This window comes from Cinclus cinclus, chromosome 2 (genome assembly GCF_963662255.1).
Source record: "Cinclus cinclus chromosome 2, bCinCin1.1, whole genome shotgun sequence".
Lineage (NCBI taxonomy): Eukaryota > Metazoa > Chordata > Aves > Passeriformes > Cinclidae > Cinclus > Cinclus cinclus.
The window spans coordinates 38,387,935-38,414,287 of NC_085047.1; the positions used below are offsets into that span (position 1 = coordinate 38,387,935).

Here is a 26,353-nt window from a genome sequence, read left to right on the forward strand (position 1 = left end):
GAAAAAAATTTCTCTCTCCAGTACCACCATAATTCCACTACCACTGCAATTTAATGGCAAGTACAACTGTGAATATGCAGATGACATCTCAACTGAAAATTTAGTGAAGTCAAAAACCAAAAAATGAGAATGCTTTCTGCAGTCACTAAATTGTTCAGAACATGGGCAAAAACTAAGAAAACAAATTTGTTTCTGTAAAGTGATTTTTCTTTAAGAGAGTCCATATAAGGTAACAACTAGAAATATCTCAAATTGTTCAGAGTCCCAATAATCTTTAGGCTTTTTTTTTAGATAATTGAAAATTTTGGGATTGATCCAAAATGACTTTTTATTTTTGGTCAGGGATCAGCAACAAAAAAAAAATCATTACTTTTTCTATGTATCACCCTGCTGTGTTCTCAGGATGATGGGATAGCAGGGCCAGTTCAACAAAAATTCTAATGAGTACAAAAGATACTGCTTAAAAATGGTAAAATATTCTAGCAATAATCTAGCAATACAGCTAAAATGTAAGGATCCAGATGAAATTAGCACTTGGTCTTGGAGCAGTCTGGGAACACTTAACAATGCCTGAGAACTGAAATTCCTAAAATCATTTTTAAAGCTTTCAGACTGTTGTCTCAATTAGAAAAGCTTGTTGGAGAAGAGATTGATGTAGAGAGAAAAACAATAAAGGTCACCTTTCTCTGAAGCTTTACACAGTGTGTTTAACAATAGTTTGTCCTCCAAGGATGTCAATCTTTCATTTCAAGATATCAAATCAGTACAGCAAAAGTGAAAATGTAGGAAATGGTTTACCCAGAACTGGAATTATTTCAGAAGCCAAAAAGGATAATTTCACATTAGTAATTTTCTGTCTGCTGTAATTACCCATATTTAAACAGTAGGTAAAGTATTTATAAACAGTGATGTGATACTCCGAGTAACATTCTTTTCCAAGGAATCTGTAGAAAGGTGGATGTCCACATTAAATCCGGGGAAAGCTTGCTTGGCTGATGTGTTGCCACAAGCCTCTAAGATAAAAAACAAATGCTGAAGCCCCAGAATGAACTAGTGACTCTCCTAGGAGAGATTTGATCATGCTTTGGTAGGAACATACTCTCATTCTAATTGAACAACATATAAACTTTTTTAATTTTTCTTTTTTTCACAAAAATTATAACCCTAAATACTGATGAATGAAGCACATAAGGGAGATCACCTGAGCAACTGGAGGAGTTCAGCATTGTGAGAAAACTGAAAATCTCTGTGTCACTGCTGTGTGAATCTTAGTATGGATGACGGATGACTCTGGACTTTACACCAAACTATTTTTAATTCATGATATGGCCATCCTCCTGCATTTTGCTTGATTTAGAAAAACCTTTTTGGTAATCCACTTTTCCACAGTGGATATCACAATCTGTATAGTGTACAATACAATAAGAAGGAGATGAACAGGAAAGTGGGGAGCAAAACTGTGCTAGTGCAACACATTTTTGGACAGCACTTACTGTCCATGAAGGAATATTTTCTTCTCAGCAGTTATTTCTATCAGTATTTTTTTAAAAATGGCTCACAATCAATCTCTAATGGATGTTTGAAATACTACTACATTGTGGATTGAAGGATCATACCTCCAACAGGAATCAAGAGAATTTCTTATCTAATGCATTCTATCATTAAGGAGGATGATAGAGAGGGAAGGTTAATAAAAGGGGATGTTTGGACACCAGTGAGCCACTCAGAGCACTTCAAAAAAGAAGCGCAAAGCTGTAAGAGAAGTGTTAGTCAACTGTTCTGTAGCAGCAAATCAGTTTTAATGTTTGGTGTAACAAAAAGAGGTGAATAATCCCTGAGAGTAAAAAGGAAAAAAAAAGAATTTCCTATGTTTCTTTTAGGTATGAGAAAATTTTGTAGCTACAGAGGCCAGTCTTCCTGGGCTATGAGGCAGCATCACATACATCTCAGCCTATCCATATTCAGAATTTCTCAAGTATTTGCATTATTTCCTTCAATTTGCCATTGAGGACTATGAAATGCTCCCTGTTTTCTGGAGAGTTTTTCAGTAAGATCAATTACTGGAATACAGTAACATGTCAGTGAGACTTCAAACACTAATTTTTAATGTGAAATAGCAAACTTGCTGATGAATAATTTTTCCTTCCAAAGAGGCCTAATTATTTAGCCTCCCCATTCTCTTTGATGGATGAATATTCCTTTTATTGGCTGCTGTGACAATGAAGAAATTCATGATGGGATGTAAGGAAAACTTTCTGTTCCCTCAGGTATACAACTTTTCTCTAAGTTTTCCCTGAAGCAGCTGAAGCAGCAGCAGAAGCCTGCTGAACTATTTAAGTCAATTGTAGAAGTACTGTATTGATAAGTACAATTTCACTGAATTCTGGGGAATGTCTGCTAAATTGATTTGGAATTCTCTGTCCTTCTCTTAGAACACTTTTCAACTACCTGTGCTGACCACATCAACACAGATTCAAAAAGGTTTGAAAAGGTTCAAAGGTTCAAAAAAGTTCAAAAGTTCAAAGAGGTTCCACATCAACACAGATTCAGAAAGGCCAAGTGCCAGGTCCTGGACGTGGGTCACAATAATTCCAGGCAGTTTTGCAAGCTAGGTTAATAATGGCTGGAAAACTGTGGTGGAAAAGGCCCTGGGAGTTCTAGTCAAGAGCAGATGAGCATGAGCCAGCGTGTGCCCAGGTGGCCAAGAAGGCCAGTGGCATCCTGGCCTGGACCAGTCATTGTGTGGCCAGCAGGACACCAGGACAAGCTGTTGCTCTTGTGTGCCTTGAGGAAAAACAGCTGAGCAAGGCTGAGATGATTCTTCCCATTCAGGATAACCTCCATTTTCAGAGGCTGATCTCCCCAGCTCCAGATTCAGCTTTTCTTTGAGCAAAACATTTTGGTGTGTGTGATGCACTATAAGCCTTATAGAAATGAGACTATCTATTGTATTATAATGCAGTACACAGAGTTTACTTTATCCCACAATATACAGAATACCAAGATATCTTTAATGATAAAATACATACATCAATGTCTTTCTTTGGCCAAGTCGGTGGAAAATGAGAAAATGAGTAAAAAATTAACAGCTTGTTAAAGAAAAGTAACAACTTTCAGTTTTTGTAGTTCTGGTACTTCATATCAGGTCATTTAAGGTTTTTTTCCCTCCAGGACTTTATCCCCAGGTACTCTACTAATCAAATCCTTGAGGAGTCCAAAGTGTGGTCTCCTGAAGTCCAGGGATGTCAGCTTGCTGCATGCTCTCCTCACTGCCGTAAGGATCTTCTGGATTTCATAGTCTCTGTAGCCCAGACTGCCCTTTAGCTTCACATTCCCCACCCTTGTTGGTGAGAATGAGGTCCAGTGTAGCATGAGGGAGTAAGGTCTATCACAGCACCTCTACTTGTTGGGTCCACTTGGAGGAGCAAGTTATCATGAATACATTCCAGGAGCCTCGTGGATTGCCTGTGCCTTGCTGTGCTGTCCCTCCAGCAGATACTGAATTGATGGAAGTCCCCCATGAAGAAGCAAGGTATGTGAATATGAGGCTGCTCCTATCTGTCCAAAGAGGGCCTCATCCTCTCAGTCTTCCTGGCTGGGTGGTTTCTAGCAGGCCCCCACTATAATGTCACCTGTCCCTGCCCTCCTTTTAAACCTGACCCATAAGCTTTTGGTTGATCTGACCTGGAAGATCCAGGCGAGCATGATGTTTGAACCATTTAAAATTATTGGCATCACAGATTTAAGCCCTTCCAGCTTTATTACTGTCCTTTCTATTTCTGAGGAGGACATGTCATGTTTCATGACTGGGAAATGTTCTGCTGAGATTTTAAACCCTAATCCAACCATCTCAGCACGTTAGGATGAGGCAACAACTTTCTTAGCTTTAGTTTTCATGGTTCAAGCAGGCTAATAGATGAGGCTTTGTGGTCCAATACAGCTGCAAGAAATAGAGTTTCTTATCACATAATACTTCTTGTTGTCAGTATAACTCAAAGCACTTAGCAGAGTATCCCACTTTTGTGCAGTGCAATGCGGTGTGAATGTGGATATGGCAGCCCAGTAAAAGCTGAAAATTAGGGTTAGTTTAGCCTCATAAACGTTTGGGGAAAACTCAGTCCTGAATGCACTAAATTCTAAAGCACATTCAGAACTCTAAAGCAGCTGAATCTCCCAGTTTGCAAGTAGTCCTTTTGCCTGTTTGAATTCTGGAGCCACAAATTTTGCTTACCCAGGGTGGTATAGGGTGGAATAATAGATGTTGGCTCATACCTAAAGAATCCTCCAAACAGAGGAATCCATAGAAAAATTAATCTGCTTCACCCTGTCACTTTACGTGCCAAGAGCCTGTTGCCAGCCTAGAAATTAAAATTATACTTAAACGATCAGTTTTCTCTGCTTAACCCTTCATACACGTGTTTTAAATGATGCACCACTACACAGCAAGTTGCAAAGGGAATTTTCCTGAAGGGCTGTATCTGTAAGAGGAATTTAAATAAATTAATGGTATTGCATATTTCAACTACCTTTTGACTCAGAACTTGACATTCATAGAAGTGGTTCCTATTATTTCACTAAGAAATCTTGTTAGTCAAATGGAAAAATTTCAATTGAGATGTTGTGTTTTGAATATCTTCTTCTGAGAAAAATCTGGTTTGTTCCAAACTTCTTTTAATTCAACATTTTATTTTCTCTTTCAAATTACTTTTTCTCTCAAATGTGTGATTTGCTATGTAATAATAGAAATAAAATTTCAAAAGAGGAGGTAAAATTAATATTTTGGGAATTATAAAAATGCAGGGTGGAGGCAGAGCTTAATCTGCTAGGATTACACTCTTTTCATAAATTTTGCTTTCTTTCTGTGTGCTGAAAAAAATCTCTCTTCCCACCTCTGCTTACTTGGGGGAGAACTCATATGAACAAACACACAGAAAACATCTCAATAACTGGAATTTTCAAGCAGTTTGTACTGCAAGTAATGCTATACTTGATGCACTAAACATGCCAAATGCTTCCTACTGTGCTGCTTTAGTTTTTCAATGTTAGATAACTCAGTCACTTTCTAATATGCTGACAGTTTACCAGGTAAGGCCAATGCATAATGATTTTTTACTGAAAGAGTGTCTTTGCCATCAGATCAAATTCTAATGCTGTGCTTAAGGCAGCATGTCTTTATAGCATGCAATGAGATATACATTTTTCTACAGTGTCCACTGGATTCTTATAACAAAGGCTCTTGAACTGTCCTCTGGATCTACAGAAGCCTGGTTTTCCCTCCAAGATAAAAGATGTCCACAGTGTGCTTGAAGTATTCTGCACCTAGACCACGACACAATACCAGGTTTTTTTGCCTTTCACTCCCCTTTTAGGAGCTGGCTGTAAAACTGGATTCCCCATGGAGATGAAAGCTGTCACATGCTCCTGTGTGGACAGCTCTGCCCTCAACAATACACCTTCCAGGAGGAAGAAAAAGTCTAAGTGGCATTCTTTATTTTCTTTAGATGTCACATAAGAGGGAAGTTTTATAAAGAACTGTAAAGAAAAAATTTTGGGCTTAGATGAAATTTCTTCAACTGAGGCAGCATTCAGGAATCAGTTCCCTAAAACCAGAAGGAATGGGTAGTATTCCCCAATTTTAGTTTCTCCAGCAATTTGTTTAATATTTTTAAGATGCATGTTCTAATATATTGTAGCAACATTAGATTAATTAAAATTGTTTTGTATTCTAGCTAAATAAACAGAAAAAATCTAACCATAAATTCTTCAACACAACCTCTGAAAGCAGCAAATATCATCTGATCATTTTGGGCTAACAAGACCACTAGATAGCTAAGCCCTTTCCTGTTCCCAAATTTCAGTAGCTCTTGCTTCTTTCTAAAGTGTGTAATGGCAGAGAGAGAGTTTGATAGAAAAGTGTCAGATCTCCCTTGGATTCCCTGGAGGGACAGGTGCCTGCAGTAGGCACTCTGAAAACAGCTCAGTTCTCCTTTCTTCTACTTCTCTCATGCTACATCTGTGAGACTGACACACCAGGTCCTGAGGACTGTGGTGGGACAGCTGAAAAACATCGCCCTGGGCTGCTAATCACAACTCCTCAGGCAAAGATGGTTTACTGACCTAGTTAATGTTTGTACTGAAATAGACCAAACATGTTCCTACAAACATCTGTCACATCTCAGCTCTTGGGGCTGGCACCTCCACCTGCAGGATAAGGAGGAATGACTGAGGGTTCTCTGGGGTTGACACGGAATTGAGGTAAAAGCACCTTTATGGTGCCTGGAGGAACATCTGGCTGACTATTTGAATTACACAAAGTGGTGAAAAAATAGTTTTCTTGGGTGAGCAGTGAAGCCCAGTGGCAGAGACACCTTTGTTCCTTAACATCAGCGGTGCTCAGGGCTGGTATCTGCAGTTTGTACCCTTGCACCTAAGGTGTCGTAACTGGTTTTCCAGAGTCCCTGTGGCATTTTCCCCTTGTTTCTCCCTTGCTTAAGTTCAGGTGCTGTTACCCTCACAACCTTGTGCGTGCCAAGCACTGAACTTGCTGTTCTCATGGGCTCTCATGGGAAGTGACTGCTGCTAGCATAAGAAACACCTGGCTTCACTTCTTGCTTTGCAGATTTCAGTTTACACAAAAGATAAACAAGGAAAGGAGCACAGTGGGTAATAGCCAGTTATATATTTGATAAGTACTATCCAGAGCTACATGTGCAGAGTCTCAGCAGCCAATGGATCTGGAACATCCGTGCCCAATTAGAATGCTCCAGCCAGGGCTAATAGTTTCACAGGCATAAAAAGGGAATAGGAAGCTAGAGCCATCCCTGATGAAAAGTATTATGATGCTGGAGTAGAAGCATCATGAAAGTGTCATCATTCTTTTCCTCATTAGTCACCTTCTCTGTTGCTTCATGCTGCACTGAAGAGAGTCCCCATTCAAGGACACTCATTCAGGGTATCCATCACTGGATGGACAGAAGGAAGGAAGGAAGGAAGGAAGGAAGGAAGGAAGGAAGGAAGGATGGATCATTCCTTCTCCCTGGCCACTGGAGAGTTTCCCCTGTCCTGTTTCCTTTCCTCTTCCTTTTCTCATGGCCTTTCATGTTCCCTTCTATCCTCTTTCTCCTTTCCCCCATATGTAATTTCCAACATTGGAGTTGAGGTGTGGCATGTCCCCAGCACCCTGCTCACACATCTTCATGCATGTGGACCTGTCTCACCTTCCAGTGTGCAACAAACATCCATGCTATTAATTATGGGCATTTGAACATGATACCAGTGTGGATCAGCTGAGAGTCTTCAAGTTACAGGACACCATGACCTAGAAGTGTTAGAACGAGAATATGGAAGATTTTGCTGTCACACCCCATGCTGATTTCCAGTCTGTAAATCGAAGCCATCCTGTGAGCACCAAATTCACTTAATGTATTAAGATATACTGGCACACTGCAGTACTGGAACATTTATAAACTGCATTTTAATAGGCTTTGATTAAAATACCTCTGTTATGTCATATTTTTACCACACTTTCAGTTGTATCTCTTTTGTTAATTTTAAATATTCCCTAGATGCTTTTAAAAATAACTGAAATTATTAGCCTCTAACATTTCGAGGGTACAAAATATTTTATTATGAAACCCTTTGCACTTGGCATTTGATGTGAACCCTGATCAAAACCAATTGTTTAAAAATGTATTTTAAAGTTTCTGTAACTCAAGTTTCATTGAGCTCAGAAAACTTGCAACTATTTTAAGATAGGAAATATGGGAAGCAGCATCAAGTAATGATGCTTTCAACACAAATATTTTTCTGAACTTCGTGCAGTTTTGGCTACATTTCACTCCTTAATGAAGTATCTGTACAATCCTGTTCCTGCTGTAGTGTGCATTGCAATTGTAGATTGCTACTTAGGTCTTTACTTCAGATGTTTTACCAGATAGTCATTATGCCAGGACATAGCATGACCAAATTTCTAAACACAGATCCTTTAGATTCTCTCACATTTTTATTGTAACTTCCTTTCCCTCACCAGTCTTTACCATTTTTTATTTGTGATATCCATGAAGCTAGACTTCATCATACTTTTTCTTTTCTTTTCTTTTCTTTTCTTTTCTTTTCTTTTCTTTTCTTTTCTTTTCTTTTCTTTTCTTTTCTTTTCTTTTCTTTTCTTTTCTTTTCTTTTCTTTTCTTTTCTTTTCTTTTTTCTTTTCTCTTTTTTTTCTTTTTTTTTTCTTTTCTTTCTTCTTTTTTTTTTCTCCAGATGATAAATGAAAAGGTTAGAAATGGGGATAGGCAGATTCTGAACCTGGTACTTGAAAATTTTATTATTATTTGCATTGAGCTAAAAATCTTTTAGAAATATAAGTGTCAATGAACTGAAAGTACATCTTAAATTTGAAAATTAAAATTTTTAATGATTCTTTACCATCTTTATCTGTGTATTTTCACTAATTATTTCCACCTCTGACTTGCAGAATCCTAGTGCAGAAAAATAATTTGTATTTGAAGATTCACAAGCATTTCATATACTAACAATTATAAAATGATTTCTACCTCCATTTTCTGTTGCTAGTTTGATGCTGAAAAAGTGGGAGACACTTTGGTGAAGCTCTAGAAAAATATCTTTGATTCTTTTTCTGGGATCTTCTTCAATAGTAGGCTCTTTCTGGTTCTTTGAAACATATGACCTAAAAGCATGTAAAATGGTTGGCAGAAAGAAGGCCCTTATTTGATCTTTTCATTTTGTGACTCTTTTGTTTTTTTGTGTTTTTTCTATTTTTTTCCCTAGGAAAACTTTGCAGCATTTAACAGGCCCATTACTTTACAACAGTAGACAGCATGACATATTTCCTTTATCTTAACAAATCCAGAAGTATAGCTGTTTCTGCCCCTGGCAGCAAATTGTCTGAGGTAATTGTTGCTTTGCAGAAAGTCTGGAAGAAATCTTCTTTGGCAGTTCCAAAGTGAGCCATGTATTTTGTGCAAGATACCATTTCTCCACTTGCTTCATCTTTTACATTCTAAAAGAGTATTTCTGAGTGGTCATAAATGTATTGTGAATTAGTAAAGGTGCCATTTACAACAATACATCATAAATCTGCACTGAATCTTTCAGATTTGACTTTTGTTTCTTCATTATCTGTTTCACACTGATGTGTTTCTTCCAACCTCAGCAAGCTGCATTGCCAGGGAAAAGTGAACTGTGTCCCATGTCTGTACCTATGCCAAGGGCCATCTTCATCCACTAAGGCAGCTGGAGGCCTTTTTGAGACATGCTCCATATGTCTAGCTATGAAGAGATCATGAACCCCCAGTACACTGGTCACGCCTTCATGCAGATGCCCAAATTTAGCTACCTCAAACTTATATTGCTTTCACCAATTATTTCTTATGGCACTATGGGACATCAAGCGCCTGACAAGAGTGGGGAAAAAAATCAATTAAATTGTTTTATGGTTTCATCAGGCTTCTTTCTTGCTCATGTCCTGTTTTATATAGAGATTTTAACTTCTGTCAACTAGGAACCACTTTATTTTGTAAATGAACAGTGCTGGCACCAAGTCCTTGGCTAGAGTTCCTAAGTGTGATAATAATGTAATTATACTCTCTACTTTCCTAGGCTGTTGCAAAGTGCAACCAAGTAGTGCCCTTCAGCCAACTGAAAATAATCACTAGGACAGAGGCTTTGGTGCATGGATGAATCCAAATCTTGTTCTCATGCTTTTTATGCACTATCATGACTTTTTCAGCAAATTATACAGTAAGTAGAAATTATATCACACACTGCTAACTGTAAGTGAATAATGGAAAATATTTTCAGAAAATATTTCTAATCCCATTATATGGAGGAGTAGAGTGAAGCAAATATTTAAGGTTTGTTTCCCCATTTATGCTCAGTATTTGTCAATCTACTGATGAACACTTAATTGACAAAAGTCATATTGAGTGCAGAGCCTCAAATAGCCAGGAAAGCAAAACAGCATGAAGTACTTTTTTTTCCAAAAATGGAAGAAATTATTGCCTTCATGTGTCCCCTTTAAATCCCTCTGTTCTCAAGTGTTCACAAGTGCAGGTACATCTCCTTGTAAAAACTTGAGCAACAGCCCAGAAAATTGATTTGTTTGCACCACAAATCTTTCAGATGGAAGAAAGGGATGGAAATTGCTGAAACAAAGCAAGAAGACTGATTCAGAAAATATGGTAATAGAGTTAATAAAATTCAAAGTCACAGTGCAATTCTTTAAACGTCAGGTAAAAGAGAGTATTAAATGCAGCATGCAAATGAAAAGTCTTTTGGATTCCTATGATCCATCCCACTGGCACAATACAATAGTGATTTCTTAGGCTGCATTCTAATTGTGATATTTATAACCAGAAAATGCAGTTCTGAACTAAGAATTAAGACTTGCTGATTCTAAAATCTGCAAGAATCTCCAAAAAAAAGATGATTTTAGGTTGATGGTTGGTTAGCAGAACTCAGACATGGCTCAACCAAGGCCCTGTGGTCAGAGGAGAAGTGCTGAGAGGCATGTAGACACAGCAAGTCAGCATGTCCTTGAGGCAGGAGTTATACAATAATAAGGTAGAAGTCTAGGGAGTAGCAGATAGAAGTCTGTGAACAAAGACACTGTTACAAAAGCAGAGGGCATAACTATCTCACGCTTGCTGAAGCTAATCATGTAAGTGAAACACACAAGAAGAGCCAATAAGCATATGTCAAGTGTAATTAAGCAAGTATGCAAAAGGCATAAGTGTTAATGCTAGCTTTAATAAAGTGAACAATGCTCTACCAATCATATTGATTGATTGATTGCATTCTTCCCTCGCTGAACTCCTCCGCAAAGTGTCTCCCGAACAGGGACCTTCAATTCGACCCACTGTGGGAGGTAAGAGAGTGGGCAAACACCGAGAAGCAGCACTCGGAGGGCTGAAGACCACTGTATGTGGGCATACACAGTGGGTCCGTGCCTGGGCTGACCCTGTAGAGGAGAGCTCGCCGTCCCGATTAAGCCGTCTACACAAGGCTACATGCACGCACACTAAGCTGGGCTATAAGGGACTGCCCTTTCTTGATATAGTATATGGTGGGCTAATATGGATAGGCAGGCAGCTTATGATTTAAGTGCTTTCTTGAAAAGCGAAAATTGCTAGATATTGACTTAAAAAAGGAATTAACACCACTGTTAGACTATGCAATAGAGAAAAGGTTTTTTAAGGACCCCGAGGAGGTGTTTAAGTTTGAGGCTTGGAGGGAGTTAGGAGATTTCCTGTATCGGGCAGGTATTGATGAGGATAAGTTAGCAAAAAAGCTTTCTCGTCAGTGGCGGGCCATAATTAATTGCTTGGAAGCATATAAAGCAGAAAAAAGGATTGCAGCTGTTGCTTCGGCACATTTAGAAGGGTGAAGCCTACCTGCTGATGCAGGGAAATTTTGCCATAGGAAAGGAGACTTTTCCTCTGGCGTCCGCTACGCATATGATAACAATACCACCAAAATCAGAGACCAGAGCTTCTCCCCTGACCCAACATAGCCATCTCCAGGGGAAGAATTCCCCCCGGAGGATGAATCCACCTTGGAGGAGGAGGCTGCGCGGTATCACTCGGATGATAATAATAATAACTTGGGTGCTTGCAACAAGATCGGGGCAGAGTGGACTGGCAAAGATTATGGGGGAGGCCCTGGCAGCAGGAGAATGGGATTTATTCTCTACGTGGCAGGAATCCAAGGCTGGAGTACAAGCATTCCTGGTCATTTATACGTCTCTTGCAGGTGGTGTGTTACAGATAGCACCATTAGATTGGAAATTGCTTATGCAATTGTGAAATACTGCAAATGAATCGGGAATGCATGGGGAGCCAACTAAACAAGTGCTTATCTATATCTGGGGATCGTGATTGTTACTCCAAGAAGATATAAAAAAACATTTTAAAAATGATTATGTCACAGTCGCATATCATGCTGTGGCAGGCTCACTGGCAAGCTCTTTGCCAAGAATCAGCTAGCGTGCAGAGAGGAAAAGGAGATCCACTCCTAGGGGGTCACAATGGAACAACTGCTGGGAATTGGTCAATTTGCCACACCCAAAATGCAAGCGCAGCTGGGGCCTGACAAACTAAAGGAGGCATTGTGGTTGGCTAGAATTGTGTTTGAGAGAGTGAGACCAGAACGAGGGGCTTTGCCATCATACATGAGTTTAAAACAAGGAATGCAGGAATCGCTTGCTACCTTTATTGATAAGGTCACGGCCACAATTGAAAGAGCAGGGAGTCCCCTTTATATGCAGGGAGCATTGCTGAAAGAGTGTGTAACGCAGAACAGCAATTCAAAAGTGAAGTCAGTTATAGCTACCCTCATGGTAATTGGGAGGTAGTAGAATTGTTAGAGTGAATGAGTAATATCCCGCAGGGCACACAAGCTATGTTGGTAGAAGCAGTTAATAACCTCACAGTGACACTGAAAGAAGGGCAGTTCCAAAACCAAGCCTTTGCTGCTGCCGTGCTAGCGCCACTAAGGGCGACCAACAATCGTGGAGCCAAGCCCCAGTCCTCTGTAAAATGCTTTCGGTATGGACAGCATGAACACATTTGAAAGGACTTCTGGGCGGGTCAAGTGTGGTGCCGGAATTGCCAGCTCGACAATCACTCGATGCCTGTAGACGCAGGTCAGGAAATGGGGCCAAGAATGCGAGGGGACGCGGCGCAAAGACACCAACGGCAGCCCAGACCTCCCGGGTACCACAAGCCAGTGCACCCTCTTTCCAGCCAGCAGCCTATGCCCAGCAACAAGAGGCAGCCTTGGCTTGGACTTGGCAGCTGCAATACACATTATACTAAAGGACAGTAAGCCAGTTAAGATCCCCACCGGAGTTCGGGGACCCCTGGTCATTAATGGACAGGCTTATGGAGCCCTCTTATTGGGATGATCCTCTGCAACCTTGAAGGGACTTTCTGTTGAACTGGGGGCTATAGATGCGGACTATATGGGCGAAATAATGGTTAAGGCTTATACACAGTTTCCACCCATGAGTATTCCTGCAGGAAGCCGCATTGCCCAGCTGGTCCCGCAACAACAACTTGTGCAGGAAGCCATCGGTCCTTTATGAGGAACTGGTGGGTTCAGGTCAACGGGAGGACTGGCATTACTTACTCTTACAATGGACCAATGCCCATTTGTTGAGGCTATCCTCCAGCAAGGGCCTGATAGGAGGCACCTCAGAGTGCTGTTGGATACGGACACGGATATTACAATTATATCCCGACACCACTGGCCACCCAATTGGCCTCTGCAAAATTGGGCAGACATAGAGCTTTTGCTATTGGCTCAGGGACATGGTTGTGGAGAATTTGAGGGCATGTGTTGTATGAATTTGTCTGATCATTCTGTTTCTATACATGCACAATTGTCAAAACTGCAGCAACTTACTAACCACTTGCAACAAAATTCAGGGTTGGGATTAACTGATTGGTTGAAATCATTGTATTTAGAGCCATGGTTAACCTCCTTGATACAACACCTTATTTTCATAGTTATAGTTGTAGTAGGATGCCTTATGTTTATTCCATGCATTTTGCAATGTGTACAACACAGTATGTACAAGATAGTGAAATCAGTTACAAATCGCACTTTTATTGTACAAAACAAAAAAGGGGGAATTTTTGATGGTTGGTTAGCAGAACTCAGACATGGCTCAACCAAGGCCCTGTGGTCAGAGGAGAAGTGCTGAGAGGCATGTAGACACAGCAAGTTAGCACGTCCTTGAGGCAGGAGTTATACAATAATAAGGTAGAAGTCTAGGGAGTAGCAGACAGAAGTCTGTGAACAAAGACACTGTTACAAAAGCAGAGGGCATAACTATCTCACGCTTGCTGAAGCCAATCATGTAAGTGAAACACACAAGAAGAGCCAATAAGCATATGTCAAGTGTAATTAAGCAAGTATGCAAAAGGCATAAGTGTTAATGCTAGCTTTAATGAAGTGAACAGTGTTCTACCAATCATATTGATTGATTGCATTCTTCTCTCGCCGAACTCCTCCGCAATTTTACTCATCTCAAGATGTAGAGTTTTGTTCTGAAATTACTATACACAGCCTATACCGTGTTTTCAAATTTCAGTGAATTTTAAGTAAAGCACACAAATCATTGTTAAAGAATTGAAATTCTGCAAAATTGAACATATTGATATTTATTCTCATCTTGTAATTCCTAGTGATAAAAATTTCTTGGAATTTTTAGTGTGAATTTCTCTTCACTTTCTGTTGTTACAATTTTATATTATCTTCTCATTCTGTTGATGTAAGAATCTTCAGTCTTGGAAATTTAATATAGGCAGCTATGGAATTTAAATTAAAAAAAAATTACTTCCTCACAGGTAAGAAACATTTCAAACATGTTAGAAGTCAGTTTCCTAAATATCAAATGATTCTTACTGCTCTGAGTGATTTCCAAATTTCTTCTCATAATGTCCATGAAATTTGAGAATTAAATCCACGTATTACTTTCCAGGAATGATTTACATCACTTTATCTATCCACGGCAGAGATAAGAAGATAGAGAAGTTAAGAAAAGCTAATTTTTTCATTTTTACAAATAGTGTGACTACCACTATCTAGAAAGATGCATTAATGCCTCCTAACCACAACTGACAATCACTACTTATTCAAATCATTTAGCTTGTGGGACACAAGACCCAACCCAGTTCTAACTAAGTTCATGAATAAAAAAACCCTACATATAACTTCCAAATATATACTTCTGCATGTAATTATTATAATTTGGGGCTTTGGTCACCACTCTAACCTTGTATCCTTTTCCCTTTTTTTTTTTATGAATTGTGCATCAAAAAGAGAGTCCCAAAATTCTTCATCTCTAACAATTTTTCAAATGTTAGGTTCCCCCTCTTGTAACTCCTCAGGAAAACAAGAAAAAATCCTATAAAACCAAATTACTCTCACATTTCATTATGACCAGTTTAGTTTTCTTATTTTATTTTAAAGTTTGTTATAGAAGAAACAAAGAGATTATTGTCTAAAACTAGCTACCTGCTGATCCAATTTTTTGTGCCCCAAAATAATGGCTGAGATTAGATTTTTCAATTTCAATTATAAACTATCTAAAACATTAAACTTTAGAGATTTCATGTTCTGGTGTAGTCTTGTCTCTAGGAAGAATGGAATTTTTGGACATTGGTTCAAGGTGGACTTTACTCCAGTGTTTAATCCTTTGTAGATGCCATGTTTTGTGTCATACACGCCACTGCTTTATTGGCCTTTAGATGCAACAAGAGGATTTAATTTCCCTCAGATGATTCACAGTGAAAACAGAGTCAGCTTTTTAAGATAGGAATTAGGGAAGAATGATGCCAAGACTAAAACAAGATTTGGGATTATTAATCAGTGCCTTTTATAGCCCTGCTTCATGATGCTTTCAAGAACCTATGGGAAGTGATCCCCAGGTGTCAGAATTAACAGCAGTAATGTTCTCTGATAGTAAGAAAATAATTAAAAGTCACTTGGGGCACTGCAATGCCATACAGGGCAGAAATGTTTGAACTGGGTAATCTTGCATTAGTGTGAGCAGCAAACATGCAGAAAGACGAGTGATGCTAAGGAAGTGTAATTGTAGGCTGGTGAACTTGGTCTCAAAATCTACTTCCAAGTGTGGTTATGTTCAACTTGAATATTTTAAAACACACAGACACAGCCTGACTGCCTCAGAGCATTTCTCCCAGAAATGAGAATGAGTTGTTTCATCCTTTTTTATTATTTGTTTATTAGTGAATATGATACTGTCCTTACTGAAATCTGAATATTTTAATCACTAGAACTCACATATAGCTATGAAGAGAAACTCAGATGATCTGCAAGTAGAATGTATCTTTAATCCACTGAACTATCTGTAATAAAAAATTTGCCCCAAACCTTCCATTTTGTTTCATCTTTATATAGCTTGGCAGGACATCTCCCTGGACAAGTGTCCTCTCCAGACATCTATCAAGGTCTTTTCTGGGGTCTGCAAAACACAAAAATATTAATCTGACAATTTTTTAAATTCAAAGGTGCTTATAAGAAAAACTGTTAAGTGAAATAGGGTTTGCCTTTCTGTCCTTTATTTTTATGTTGTACCTTTCTGAACATGCTGCACCCACTGAGCCAAGTGAATCATATAATTACGATTAGTGCTCCCAAAAGCCCTGTCAGAAATGAAGGTTTATGTAGACAGTCTGTGATAACCATTTATTATTTTTCTCTAGCTCACTTAGCTGCAAATTTTTTGTAGGAAGTATTTAAATAAGTGTTCCACTTGGCAGAACTGACTGTCTGAAAAAAAAACCCAAAACACAGAGGAAGCTCAGAGGGATTTATTACAACAAAAATTTTAACCATTGTACTACAAACACATCAGTTTTTATATTCTTGTACAGCATTTTGTCTTTAATCAAGATCAGGTGGTACAAACTGTAACATAGACAGGACTGGATAGGTAATCTGAGGCAATTATACAATAATACATACCCACTAACCATAGTAATAAAATAAAAAATTAGCAATCAATGTTTCCCTCCTTCTGTGGTGTTGGGTTTCATATCTTCTTCTTTTCCTGTTTCCTTTATGTTTAAAGGCCTCCAAAGGAGAGATTTTTTTCCCGTTCATATATAAAACAATAGCACAGTCAAGCACAGTTTCAGTTCCCTTTTGGGTTGTTTCTGTGTTGGTTAGAAATATTTGTATTGATTTTTTTTTTGCCATTACATTCTTTTTATAAAGTTAAGATTTTTAAGCAGTCTTCTTTTAGTAGTCTGTAAATGTTACAGCTACAGTTTTAACAATTTTTTTTTACATTTTATTTGTATTAAAGAAAAATATTTTGTAATATTTTGTTTCCATCATGACTTTTAAGGGCAGAAAAGAGATATTTATTTCATTTAACCAAATAAATTTAATTTTAAATTAGGATATTGGAATTCCTCTCATACAACATTTAAAAAATAGTAATTGGAAAAAATATATTCTCATCATTATCAGCTTTCTATAAGAAAACCATCTTTTTATTAAAATGCATGCTTAGCCATCTTTAACAGACAGATCAGGGAATTTGCTTTTTCTTTATTTTGAAAAATTCTGATTCTTTTTTCTCTTTATTAGAAGCAGATTTTAAGAAACCTAATTTTATGTGACAAAATATTTCAGAAAGTCTCTAGGTGCTAATCAAAACATTCCTGTTTTGATTTTGTTCTCCTAAGACGTTTTGAAGCGAAAAATCAAAACATTTATTTAAAAACAACAAAATGGGATTTTTCAGCACTTCAGAAGTCTGTCATTGCTGGTTGTGATTCTCAAAACAGTTTCCCCAGTGCACAGACACAAGCCCTGATGAATTGGTGCACAGTGGTGCCCACAGGAGGGAGCAGCATGTGCGACAATGGTTTTCATCATATTTCACCTACACTTTCTTTCACATCCAGCAGGATATTTTCTAAGAACAGATTTAACTTTAAAATCATGTGCAATTTGCTATGAGGCAAATATTTAAGCATGTGCTTACCCCGCTCTGACCTCAGGAATGCATGAATAGGGGCTTCAGCGCTTTGCTGAGTAGGGATGCACTTTAATTCCTCACTAACATGTTGCAGGGCTGAGGCCTCAAGCTTTTAATAAGGGATGAACAGCTATGAAATAAAAGAGCATCAGCCATCATCAAAGGCTTGGGTTTTCCATTTCACTGCTAAGACATGAAAAAAACATGCATTAAGAAGATCTGTATCAGGTTAACTACTTCAATGGTGCGATGATACCGATGTAGCGCTATCTATCTTCATCAGTTACAGAAGGCCTGAATGGATTCATAATACACTGCATAGATCCTTTTACAAACCATCAGATCTCTGACAGGGATTTAGAAACTGGGTCAGTACCAAAAGAGAAAAGAGAAAAGAAAAAAGGAAAAAGAAAAAAGAAAAAAGAAAAAAGAAAAAAGAAAAAAGAAAAAAGAAAAAAGAAAAAAGAAAAAAGAAAAAAAGAGAAAAAGACAGAAAAAGAGAAAAATAGAAAAAGAGAAAAAGAGAAAAAGAAAGAGAAAGGGAAGGTGTGGGAAGGTGTGGGAAGAGGAGGAGAGGGGAGGGGAGGGGAGGGGAGGGGAGGGGAGGGGAGGGGAGGGGAGGGGAGGAGAGGAGAGGAGAGGAGAGGAGAGGAGAGGAGAGGAGAGGAGAGGAGAGGAGAGGAGAGGAGAGGAGAGGAGAGGAGAGGAGAGGAGAGGAGAGGAGAGGAGAGGAGAGGAGAGGAGAGGAGAGGAGAGGAGAGGAGAGGAGAGGAGAGGAGAGGAGAGGAGAGGAGAGGAGAGGAGAGGAGAGGAGAGGAGAGGAGAGGAGAAAAGAAAAAGAAAAGAAAAAGCAAAAAGGAAAAGGAAAAAGGAAAAGGAAAAGGAAAAGGAAAAGGAAAAGGAAAAGGAAAAGGAAAAGGAAAAGGAAAAGGAAAAGGAAAAAGGAAAAGCAAAAAGGAAAAGGAGAGCAAAAAGAAAGTATTTAAAAGAAAAAAAAATAATGTTTAACAAATGTTGTATGTTTAACAACCGGTGTTTTTCCAGGCAAATTCATTATTATGGTCAGCATAGCCATAGGGGTATTTTTAGGGGTTTTAAAAGAACATTATTCTGTCAAATAAGACATTTTGACAGTGTTATTTCTTGCTGGCCATATTACAAAGCCCTTCATTACAAAGCCCTTCTCTAAAAATCCAATCCTGGTCTCTTAAACTGGTAGCATAGTGGGTTAGATGGACCTTTATGGCCACTTTCATATCTTTTTAATAAATAAGAGAGGAGAGATCTGACATGTTTCATTAACAAGCCTGCTCCTTAACCATTTTTCCTTTCTAAGCCCTTTTTTTTTTTAATGAAAACCTGTATTTTCTTAGTGTACATTTAAAAAGAGGCTGCAACTGTTTGGTGAAGACTCTCCCAAGGTGTTCTTGCACCTCATCCTGAACCACCAATGAGCCCCACACAGCTGGTTGGTTTAACCCACCCGGAAAGTCAATACTGAAGGGCTTCTCTACAGACTGGTGCTCATGTAACCACCAATGTAAGTCTACATAGACCAGAGAGAGACTACAGAGATAAATGGAAACTCCACCAGATACTACAGGGGAGGAGGGGGTTCTCATCTTTATGCATTGTTTAGAGCTCAGTTCACTCTGCTCCTAATTTAAATTCCTTCTCATTCAATCTTTTCAGGTGCACACTTTGTCACAAAAATACCCACAGGAAGAAAGAACTCACTATACTGAACCCACCAATTCCATTTCCAGCTTCTAACCAGAGCTGGCCAGAACCAGAAGATTCAGAGAAGGCTTTAAACAATTTACATTTTACAAAATGGGATAAAGCTTACGCTTATATCACACTCTAATAATACTTGATTGTTTTAATTCTGACTAACAAAATTTAGCATAATTTTTTATTCTGGTTATTCTTGCCCTCTGATTATATCTCCAAACTATTTTTGAAACTTGTGAAATTCTGTGTCAATAGCTTACTTTCACATAGACTGCATAGAGAAAAAGATATTAATTTTGAATTTGCCTTGGATAGTATTTATTTCATTATTATGTCTCCATTCTTAGAAACTTCTGTTTTCAGTGTCTGATTCTTTCCATCAGCAAAGACCTTGAAGCCATAAGAACATCTGTAAACCAAGACACAGTGGATTAGGCCAGTAGCTGTCTCTAGTAATGGACAGCACAGAATGATATGAGAGATTTCTTCAGCAGTTACAAGCCTGTAGAAATCTTCTCATGGCAGCCTCTTTTCTGTTTTGTGTTGGGTTTTGGTTTGGTGTGTTTGCTTATTTTCTTTTTCTTTTTCCCTGACGATTTTCTTCCATGTATTTGACCCTTTCATTTTTAGCTCATACATATTTTATCACGTAGAATATTCTGAGTTTCACGAGTTATGTGAAGTACCACTTTGTTTTGACTTTCCAGACATGCCACCATGCTAGTAACATTTAAAATCTTCTTAGTTCTTGTATTGGAAAAGACAGTAAATAACAATTCCCTTTTGGCCTGTTCCTTGACTCTCATCATTTTATAGACTTCTGGTGTGTCTCCCTTGGTGCCAATGTAAGGCTTGTGCTGACCTGTAAGGAAGAAGTCATCATGCCCAGCCAGCTAAACTCAACCTCTGGACCATTCAAGCTCCCACCCAGGATGGCACAGGGCCACATGAAAATCAGGAGAAAAACAGATATATTAATATGTGCCTTCTTTGTGCCAGCTGACTGTGCCAAGGCTCAGGATATATTTACTTCTCCAGAGCACTGTGCCCTGCATTCAAAGCTAAATGAAGTATCTTCCACTGGAGGCATAACCCGAAAGCAATTTCTCTGAGAAAAGGACAAGCCCTAAAATCAACATCCGTGTCATTATTTCTGATGATTTTTTTTTTTTTTCCTAGAGAAAGAGAAAAAAAATCTATTTCTCTGGGCACTTTTAAACCCCAAAACCCCTCGATTAAATGGAGATGCTTAGGGAAGCTCAACAAATGTCATTGTCATTCTGTAAATATGCAGAGAACCTCAGAGCCAACAGGAGAAAGAAAAAAATAAGGTTTGTGTTTTCATTCCTGGACAATATAATACAATATAATACAAGAAACAACTCTGCTGGACAAGAAATAAATGGTTCTCCTGACTGACAGACTAGTCAGCTTTGGGCTGCCCCATGTCTCCTTTTCCTCTCTGTAGTATGGCATGCCCTCTTCAAAAGACAGTCCTTTTCTTCACACATTTCTCATACTTGAGTAATTTTTAAAGTTTACAGATGTGATGGGTCCTTACAAGCAGATTGGCAAACCTGACAATCTGACTGACATTTAATTCCAATATTTCACCTTTTTCCTCTTCTACTTCATAGCAAAATTTGGATACTGAGGCCAGTGTAACCACAGGAAAGAAAATGCAAAGAGAATAAAAAATCCATAATTTGGTAGGGCTGAGAAAATGTTCCCTTTTTTTCAATTAAAAGAGAACTTCAATGTAAATTTTATTTTGTTAAAAAGAAAATTAGATGTATGATTTAATGTCAATAATTTTATTTTTTTCTTGATTTTTAGAAAGACATTTCCATCTTTTTAAGCCAAAAATATTGGTTTGATACCAAAGAATTGGCAGATTTTCTCAAAAGTGTGTTGAAAATAGCATTCTCATGCTCCCATGACAAAATATATCACTTAATATTAGATACTTAAAAATGTCAAAATGAAATGATTCAGCATTTTCATTCCTTTCTCCCTTCTTTTCTAAGTTGGAATTATTATGATTACATTAATTTCCACCTACTCTTACTCCGAAGCCTTCTTACTGTTAAATTTTCTGTTCCCCAAATCCTTCCTGATTTCACTGAGTAGAATGGGTTGTTCCAGCCTAGCCATCAGTCTCTGCATTGCACTTGGAAATACTGGAAATACTCCAACTGCAAATCCATCACACCAGCAAGGCAGTTTTAATGCCCTACTGCATGGGACATCAAAACATCAGAAAACCCAAGGAACTCTTTGAGCTCAGTAATTTTTCTCAGCTTCAGTTCCCACTGACACCAAAAATCTTCAGTTCTATCACTGTTTTAGTGAATGAGCACTTTGTTTCTTCAGCTGAGAAAGCCAATTTAAAACTCATCAGGGAAAACTGTTATCCTGTAAACCACATACAAGGGAGAAAGCAAGCATGAAAAAAACTGCTCTACCAGGGACTAAAGTGGGTTATTCTGCAAGTAATCCATTCACTGATCAATCTTAGTGGGAGCTGTGGCTAAATAAGGACAGAAGTGCACAATGGGTCTAACCCACCACCATCTGCATAGCAATGTTTCTGAAACAACTACTTTGTAAGCCTTTTCCAGCAGCTGGACAAAACCAATACAAGTAATTTCTCAAGATATTTGTTCCAGAAATACTGCTTTTAATAGGTACCATTCGAGTTACTGCTTTCTGACCTTGTGTATTTTGGGATCTCTGGCATATCTTATAACATAAAATAAATATTTTCCCCTCTAAAGTTGCTGTCTGTTTCAGATGTGTGTTTTATTTGAAAAACTGTACAGTAAGTGATTTTTCTGGCCTATTTTAACTTAACAACCTCTGGTTTCTTGGTGTATATCTTGTAATACAACTGCATCCACTTTCTGTGTGTTCAGGTAAATTCCTATTTTTGTCTATGTTTAATAAGGTCATTCAGATATTTTGCATTCCATAGAGGCCTTATGCCATTCATTTAAAGGGTTATTAAATCTTATGATTTCTCCTTTTCTTTTTCCTTAATGACTTTTAAAATTATTGCTGTTTCAAGTTCCTTTATTTGTTGCAACAACTTTATCAGAACTTACTATTTTTTCCAGTAGCTAAGTGTTTACTTTCTGTTTAACTCTTCCCCTGACTCTTGATGCCAGAATCAAAATTCTCAAAGGAAATCTCCTTCAGTTTTCCTTATGAAGGGTTAAGCACTTTTTCTCTTTCCTTCTTTTTTTTTTTTGATACAAAGACATGGTACACCTCTGTTCTAGCTCTTGTTTCTTACAGAAAATGATCAGCTTAAATAGCCTTTTTCTTTTTTTAATATTCTCAGTATTTTATGCTGTCATCTTGAAACACCTCATGGGTTTGCTTTTCCTCCTCATAGCAATATTTATAGCAATATTTCTCAGTGGAGTACTGTCCAGAGTAACCTCCCCTGCTCTTGAGTGAACTGGTGAATCCAAGCTTTTATCCATCAGCTTTTGTTATAAACTTTCATCCAACCATATTACCTTGCCTTGATCTTTCCATCTTGGACTTGTCACCAAAGAAATTTCTCCTTTGGCCATGGATACACTTCTTACTGAAATCTTTTCACACCTGCCTCTTCTCTGCCACATCAAACCAAAATTGCTTTGACAAAGCCATCACAACACACCATTCCTTGTTTCATATTTAAACTCTGCCTCTATTTTGCTAAATTTCTGTGTCTCCAAGTGAGAAATTTTTGCTTTTTTCATTCTGTTCCTCAAGTGTTATCATACTTGGAAACAGTTATCGTATGTCTTCTTTGTCTTCCCATACTCCTTAAGAGTTGCTTACAATACTTGACAGAGAACACGGATGCCAGACTTCTACACGTCCCACAATACTTTATTCCCTTTCACTCTTCATGCAGTGTACTACAGCTAGATGGCATCTCTTACAGTGTTGTTATGTCCAAAAAAACCCTTTAGGGGTAAGGTAAAATAGGAAAAATATTATCTCAGTGCTGTTTATCTTTCCTCATGTTGAATTTCCTTTCCAAGAGTAATTAATTACTAAAAAAAATACAGTTATTTTATTTGCTTATGTGTTTATGTAAATTGTATTTTATTAAAAAATATGCATATAAACTCATATATACTCAGAAATTGTGTAAAATATTATGTGGGTTGGTCTGCGAAGAAGAGGAAAACTCATGAACTTGCATGTAGCATGTGTTAGTTCATAACCTGCAGAACATTAGGATAAGCAGATGTAATTCAACTGGATATGATATTATTTTTATGAAAGCTGTGTCAAAAAATTACTGGTTTGGATGACATGAATTAAGAGGTGATGCACTTTCCTAATTAAATCAGTAATCAGAAATGTGAGGTTGAAGAATTTACACTGAACTGAAATGTGATTGGAGAAGTTAGCATTGTGCACTTACAGCCAACAAACCAAACAGCACCATGGGCTACATTACCACAGAATTTTAGAATAGTTTGAGTTGGAGAGAACCTTAAAGATCATCAATTTCAAATCCCCTTTGCTGTGGGAAGAGATGTCACCCAGTAGACCCAGTTGTATGGTACCCCATCCAACCTGTCCCTGAACACTTCCAGGGATGGATCATCCACAACTTCTCTAAGCAACCTGTTCCACTGACTCCTTACTTAGGTTTTTGGGTAAATAATTATTTTAATACCATCTACTCTAAATGTCTCCTCTTTCAGTTTAAAATCATTCTACCTTCTCCTATCATTATCTCTCTGTATAAAAGGTCACTCTCATTCTTTTACAAAATCACCCTTTAAGTACTGAAAGGCTTCAATGAGGTGTCCCTGGAGTCTTTTCTCCATGCTCAACAGTCACAACTCTCTCAGCCTCTCTACACAGAAAGTTTTCCAGCTCTCTTATCATCTTTTTGACCTTGTTCAAACAGGTCCATGTTATTCTTATGTTGGGGAGCCCAGTTTTGAATGTGACACTCTGGGGGGTGGAGGGGGGGGGTGTTTGTCTTGTGAGGGTAGAGTAGACAGAGTAGAACCATCTCCCTCAACCTCCTGGCTGTTAACATTGTCATAGCCAACAGGTCTAGGGGACTGATTATTCTCATCTCCTTAGCATTTCTGAATTGATGTTTGGAGTTCTGTGACCAATTTTTAATTCCCTGATATTCCAGAAAAGAAAAAAGAATAAATTAAAAATTATAAATTTGCCCAGTGGAGTATAAATGCCATGAGTAGAGCATGAGACACTCAAGGAGAGGCTCAGGGATCTGGTCTTTTTCAGCCTGAAGAGGAGAAGGTTGGGTGGATACCTAACTGCTGTCTTCAACTACCTCATGGAGGAGTTATAAGATAGCTGGACTCTTTCAAGGCATGGCCAGAAAAAAAAAGGAAGAGGCAGGAATACAAAGCTGCAGCAAGGGAAATATCAGCTAGGAATAAAGATAATACAACTCACAATGAAATTTGTCAAGCATTGGAACAGGTTGTCCAGAGAGGCTGTGGGATCTCCATTTGGGGATTTCCAGAGCTCAGCTGGGGAAGTTGGAAAGCATTCAGATAGAAAATCAAAACCAAAGCTAATTATAGCTTTGTATTGTTTGATTGATCAAATACAATAACTAGTTACTTACACCTAGTAGTTTAGCATTAAAAAAATTAATTTGCATTTACCTTCTCTCTCCCTATCTCATAATAAGGGAGTGAATTCATGTTGATCATACCTCGATACTCCAGGACTGGTGAGATTAAACACACCTACTGTTCCCACACTGTGATCAGGAGGCCCAAGGAGTAGTAGGGGGTAAAATTGTGGGGGGAAGGAACTTTTCAGACATGGTGATGGTGAGTCATCCCTCAAGGCTGCTCTGGCAGTTCCCTATTTTTGCCCCACAGCAGCATGATGGGGAAAATACCTGCATCACAAGGGACTTCTCAGAAAATAACAATCGTGTTTTATTATTCACTGTATAAGGAACTTGTGAATCTTGGCCCATAAAGGGGCCTCTTTTGTGCTACAGCAGTAAAAATGACAATAAAAAGGAGATTGCTCCACATCAAAAAGAAAAGAACGTTTGTTGAATAAGCTGCTATACCAAAATAAATAATGGTGTCATGGTCTAGCTCTTTGTCTCTCTTTCTTTTTGTGTGTGTGTTTTTTGTTTTTTTTTAATTACCTTTGTCTAGTTTCCTTCTTAGGTATAGAAAAAGGGTTTGTTTGTTTTTTCCTCTCTCTCTGTATCTCTTTTACCTGTTTTCATTTTTTTTAATGTTACATTGATTTATTTTATAATTTCAGATGTCACTAAACTCCAGTGTAAAGTCTATGTGTTTGATGGAAAGAGAAGGCAGGATTCTGCGCTCTGTGGGGAAGCAACCCTCGAGACAGCTATGCCCTCTTTCCTTTTCCACTGTATTTAGTAGCTTTCCCAGATTAAAAGTGATGAAACAGGAAAGATCTCAGTTGCTATCAGCTCATCAAAAAGATGCCAATGTTGGAAACATAAGACAGTTCCAACTTTTGGGATTCTGTGTAAAGCCGCACATATGCATGTGCGAGCACAGGCTCAGATACTTTCAGTCAAAGGAAGAAGCTTTGAAAACTGAGAATGCATTAAATCTAAAGCACTCCTTTTGCTTCTCAAAACAGAAAGAGAAATGCAAGGGGCAATCTCCCTGCCCTTGCCATGAGAGCGCCATGTCCTTCCCTTTCCTGAGTGTATTTTGCAGTCGCATTCTTGAAAGTGGGCTAAACTTTTCTGAAAACACCTTTCTGATACTGTGACAAAATTCTGTCCCTGAGCTGATCTGAGTAGCTGTCACATGTGCCAAACAACATACACTCACTATAAGAGACTTTTCTTTCTGTGAACCAAAGATAAATGATCCTTACATCCGCTAACCTAGAAATAAAGGACCCTAGCCCTTTGCTTCATAGTACCAGAATAATAATCACCTGACACCACATAGAGAACAAAACCTACAAAATGTCTCATTGCAGACAGTCACAGAACTCAGAAAAATATTCCTTCTAGCTAAAAAGCTAGTAATCCCCATCTGTTTTTTCCATTAAGTATTAGCAAAGAAATATGAGAG

At 38.3% G+C, this 26,353-nt stretch overlaps 1 pseudogene; it reads left to right on the plus strand.

Annotated features, from left to right (window-relative positions):
• Nucleotides 1-26,353, plus strand: part of LOC134057862 (uncharacterized) — a 201,953-nt pseudogene that overhangs the window by 113,352 nt on the left and 62,248 nt on the right.